Here is a 5,000-nt window from a genome sequence, read left to right on the forward strand (position 1 = left end):
TAGAAAACACTTGCCCAAGGTGCCACGCAGTGGGACTGAACCCTGAACCATGTGGTTGGTAAGCAAGATACTTACCACACAGCCACTCCTGCACCTATCCTATTGTTCTATATAAGCAGAAAAATTATTTAGAATCTTCTTTTATTTTTACAGGCCTTTTTCAGAGATACTTGTCCACTCTTCAGAGAAGATGTACTAAAATTCTTTGGTTACCCAGAGAAGTTGAATGTAAATCACTTTATGTTGCAGTAGATTCTCAGGATAAAACATTGACAGCCATTCTGATTTGCATATATGTAAGCCAACCATGTAATAAATTAAGTAATATATATTTATGTAGAATCCAGTGTTATTCATAATATCTGAGAAATTTATAATGTAGATAAATCTATGGTTACTTATTTGAAAGCCTTTGGTGTAGAGATTGCTAATGATGTGAAAAACATTCTCCTAGTCTCTTAAGTAAACAGTAAAATAACTGGTAATCCTCTTTCTTTTGACAGATCTGTTTCAGGGATGCTTTTCCTCTTTTTTGAGAAGATGAACCACTATTCTTTGATTGCTGAGGTAAGTTGAATCTAAAACATTGTGTATTGCAGTAGCTTTTTAGGATAAAACATTAATAGCTATCTTGATCTGCATACACTTGTTGGCCATGTATGTTAATTTGTCTATGTGTATTTTTTTTTTGTATATATATATATATATATAACAAATTAAAAGGGTAAAGGATTATTAATTTATTAATTAATAAATCAATTAATAATTAATAATTTTTACCAACCCCATCAGTATGAAAGCACCATTATTGGTGGAGAACTTATTCAAAAGTTCGAACTTTTGAATAAGTTCTCCACCAATATATATATATATATATATATATATATATGTATATATATATATACACATAAATGTCAGATGATGAAAACGAGTGCTCAACACTCTATTGGTGTATAGAATTTCTTTATTTCTGTATTAAGGCTACCATTGGTTTCATGTTAACAAAAATATCTTGATATCTTTACAATTTTTCTAGTCAGTCACATGGAGGGATGGTGTTCGTCTCTATTTTGGATGAAAATATGAAGTCTCAGGAAAATATATATATATATATATATATATATATATATATATGTATATATATATATATATATATGTATATGTATATATATATATATATATATATATATATGTATATATATATATATATATATATACATATATACACGGGAAAATTACATATAGGCGCAGGAGTGGCTGTGTGATAAGTAGCTTGCTTACCAACCACATGGTCCCGGGTTCAGTCCCACTGCGTGGCATCTTGGGCAAGTGTCTTCTACTATAGCCTCGGGCCGACCAAAGCCTTGTGAGTGGATTTGGTAGACGGAAACTGAAAGAAGCCCGTCGTATATATGTATATATATGTATATATATGTATGTGTGTGTGTGTGTTTGTATGTGTGTGTTTGTCCCCCCAACATCGCTTGACAACCGATGCTGGTGTGTTTATGTCCCCGTAACTTAGCGGTTCGGCAAAAGAGACCGATAGAATAAGTACTAGGCTTCTAAAGAATAAGTTCTGGGGTCGATTTGCTTGACTAAAAGGCGGTGCTCCAGCATGGCCACAGTCAAAAGACTGAAACAAGTAAAAGAGTAAAAGAGTAATATGTACATATACATATATATATATATATATATATATATATATATATATATATATATGTATGTATGTATGTATGTATGTATGTATGTATGTATGTATGTGTGTATATATACATATGGTGTTCCAGCATCACTGCAGATACATGACTGAAACAAATAAAACAATAAAAAAATACACACACACATATATGATAGGCTTCTTTCAGTTTCCATATACCAAATCCACTCACAAAGACCTGGCTGGCCTAGGGCTATAGTAGAAGACACTTGACCAGCGTGCCACACAGTGGGACTGAACCAGGAACCATGTGGTTGGGAAGCAAGCTTCTTGTGACACAGCCTTGCATCTGCCATTTCTACTGACATTGCCAGAATATTAATCACCTTCGATAACTCCATAGTCTCCCAGGGGTTAATGCTGATAACTTTGCTGATCCCTGGTTAAGAAGAAGAAGAAGAACAAAAAAAGACTTCGTGGCTTATTGCCAATCTGCAACAAAACTGCTGGTCTCTAAGCAACCATACCTGTTGCATCATGTCTTGTGGTACACTCCTTTGGCAGCGTCTGATGAATGAAGAGTTATCAGAAGAGCACAATAGGTGAAACTTGACTAAACAGAAGACCGAAACTAAATATTAAATGAAAGTATGCCAACGTGTCGATCGGCAGGAATGTCCAACCAAATAATTGATAGACTTTGCAGCTAAGAAAGACAGAAAACAATAGCTATCTATGGATCATACTTAATGTAATATACACCATTGAGAGGCATGAGGAAGAGGCTTTTGTAAGGGATAAAACCTCTTCATGCACCTTGTACGTTAAAAACACAATATACAGGCATACCTCAAGGTTATATTTTTCAACTTTATATCACTTTTATAAAGAAATTAATGAAAATAAATATATATATATATATAGGTGCAGGCGTGAGTGGTAAGAAGTTTGCTTCCCAGCCCGATGGTTCCGGGTTCGCTCCCACGACATGGCACCATGTATAAGTGTCTTCTATTATAACCTCGGGCTGGTCAAAGCTTTGTGAGTGAATTTGGTAGACGGAAATGGAAGTAAACCTGTCATATATATGTGTGTGTGTGTGTGTGTGTGTGTGTGTGTGTGTGTGTCCCACCACTGCTTGATAACTGGTGTTGGTGTGTTTACATCCCCATAACTTAGCAGTCCAGCTAAAGAGACAGATAGAATAAATACAGGCATAAAAAGAAAATAAGTTCTGGGGTCGATTCATTTGACTAAAAATTCTTGAAGGTGTTGCCCCAGCATGGCCACAATCTAATGACTAAAACCAGTAAAAAATACAACATACAAGATAAAAACAGAACCCCCCCCCTCAGATTCAGTCAATTTATCTGATTTTATGTCCGTCTCCTCAAGTATATATGATATTTCTTTGACTAAAAGGCGGTGCTCCAGCATGGCTACAGTCAAATGACTGAAACAAATAAATGAGTAAAAGAGTATACGTTTTCGTATTTGTTTTGCAAGATTCTTGATGTGAAATCATGTGTTGAAACATGTTTTTATACTTAGGGATGGTCATATTGTGCCAATTAAATATACGCCCGATTTACTTGGTCTTTACTTTAGCTTTATTACCTCTGCCTTAGCGAAGGCAGAGATATTGTTTTCAGTGATGTTTGTTTGTCCATAGACAAGATATCTCAAGAACCACTGGATGGATTCGGATGAAACTTTCAGGGATGTTTGGCCTCCTGACTGGCACGAACTAATTGGGATCGATCCAATACTGGACAAGGATTCTGGATTATTTTTCCTATTTTTTTACTTAATTTTTGAGAGTGGTCGGGTTCGTTTTTAGTATTCCAATTTGTGAGAGCAGTCGGGTTTATTTCAGATGTTCTCATTTTAAAAACCATCTCTGGCTGATCGTTGAGAGGACGTTGGTGTTGCCTTGGCGGAGGTTTGCGCTCTCTGAGTGCTCGTTATTATAATTATTTTTGCTTCTATAAGACAGCAAGCTGGCAGAATCGTTAGCACACCAGGCAAAATGCTTACCGGCATTTGTCGGTCCTTACATTCTGAGTTCAAATCCTGCCAAGGTCTACTTTGCCTTTCATTCTTTCAGGATCGATAAATTAAGTACCAGTTGAGCACTGGGGTCAATGTAATCAACTTAACTCCTCACCCGACATTGCTGGCCTTGTGCGAAAATAAGAAATCAATTTAAACAAAGGCAATGAATTTATTCTTTAATTCTTTTACTTGTTTCAGGCATTTGACCGTGGCCATGCTGGAGCACCGCCTTTAAGGGTTTTCAGTTGAAGAAATCAACCCCAGGACTTATTCTTTGTAAGCCTAGTACTTATTCTATTGGTATCTTTTGCCGAACAGCTAAGTTATGGGAGAGTAAACACTCCAAAATTGGTTGTCAAGTGATGGTGGCAGGGACAAACACAGACACAGACACACACACACACACATATATATATATATATACATATATATATATATACATATATATATATATATATATATATAAACACAATTAAGGGATCAGCAAACATTTGCTTCACCACATACCGAAGTTCAGAAATAGCAGCTAAAAAAGCTGAGACTCCAACAGATAGCAATTATTAATTGTTGATTTATTAATAAATTAATAAATTGATAATCCTTTACCCTTTTAATTTGTAATATATATATATATATATATATATATATATATATATATATATACATATATATGTATATATATATATATATGATGGGCTTCTTTCAGTTTCCATTTACCAAATCCACTCACAGAGCTTTGGTCAGCCCAAGGCTAGAGTAGAAGACACTCGCCCAAGGTGCCACACGGTGGGACTGAACCAGGAACCAGGAACTGTGTGGTTGGGAAGCAATTTTCTTATCACCAGCCAAACCTGCCCCTATTTCAACAGAAATCTAGCTATGTATTGCTTGCCCTACTTTTCCCTATAAAGATTTTCATTTAATTCTGTTTCCGGACATGACCCAAAGTAAAAAAGTTTATTTATTCTTAATAAGATCAATATTGCTTTATGCTCATTGATCCGGAATCTATATATCAATGTTTCATTCTGAGTTTTTTTGTTTTGTTTTTTTTAGCCTAAAGCCTTATGTAGAATATTGAGATTCAGGTGGGATGACCATGTGACCATTGAATAAGAGAAAGAGAGAGAGAGAGAGAGAGAGAGAGAGAGAGTGACAGTAGATGGAGCATGGGGGTAGCAATGGTTGCAGTGGGTGGTGGTGGTAGTGGTAGTGGTGGTGATGGTGATGGTTATGGTGGTGGTGTTGGTTATGGTGGTTGTGGTGGTGGTTGTGGCAGTGGTAG

At 35.8% G+C, this 5,000-nt stretch overlaps 1 protein-coding gene across 2 annotated transcripts in view; it reads left to right on the plus strand.

Annotated features, from left to right (window-relative positions):
* LOC128251176 (uncharacterized) overlaps positions 1-5,000 on the plus strand; it is a 74,945-nt gene that overhangs the window by 17,008 nt on the left and 52,937 nt on the right. For both annotated transcript variants that reach the window (XM_089343913.1, XM_089343915.1), the window contains one exon: positions 504-567. The gene's annotated coding sequence lies outside the window, so the exon portion shown is untranslated. The remainder of the gene's footprint in view (positions 1-503; positions 568-5,000) is intronic.

Source organism: Octopus bimaculoides, chromosome 28, assembly GCF_046866305.1.
Source record: "Octopus bimaculoides isolate indiv1 chromosome 28, ASM4686630v1, whole genome shotgun sequence".
NCBI classification, from domain to species: domain Eukaryota; kingdom Metazoa; phylum Mollusca; class Cephalopoda; order Octopoda; family Octopodidae; genus Octopus; species Octopus bimaculoides.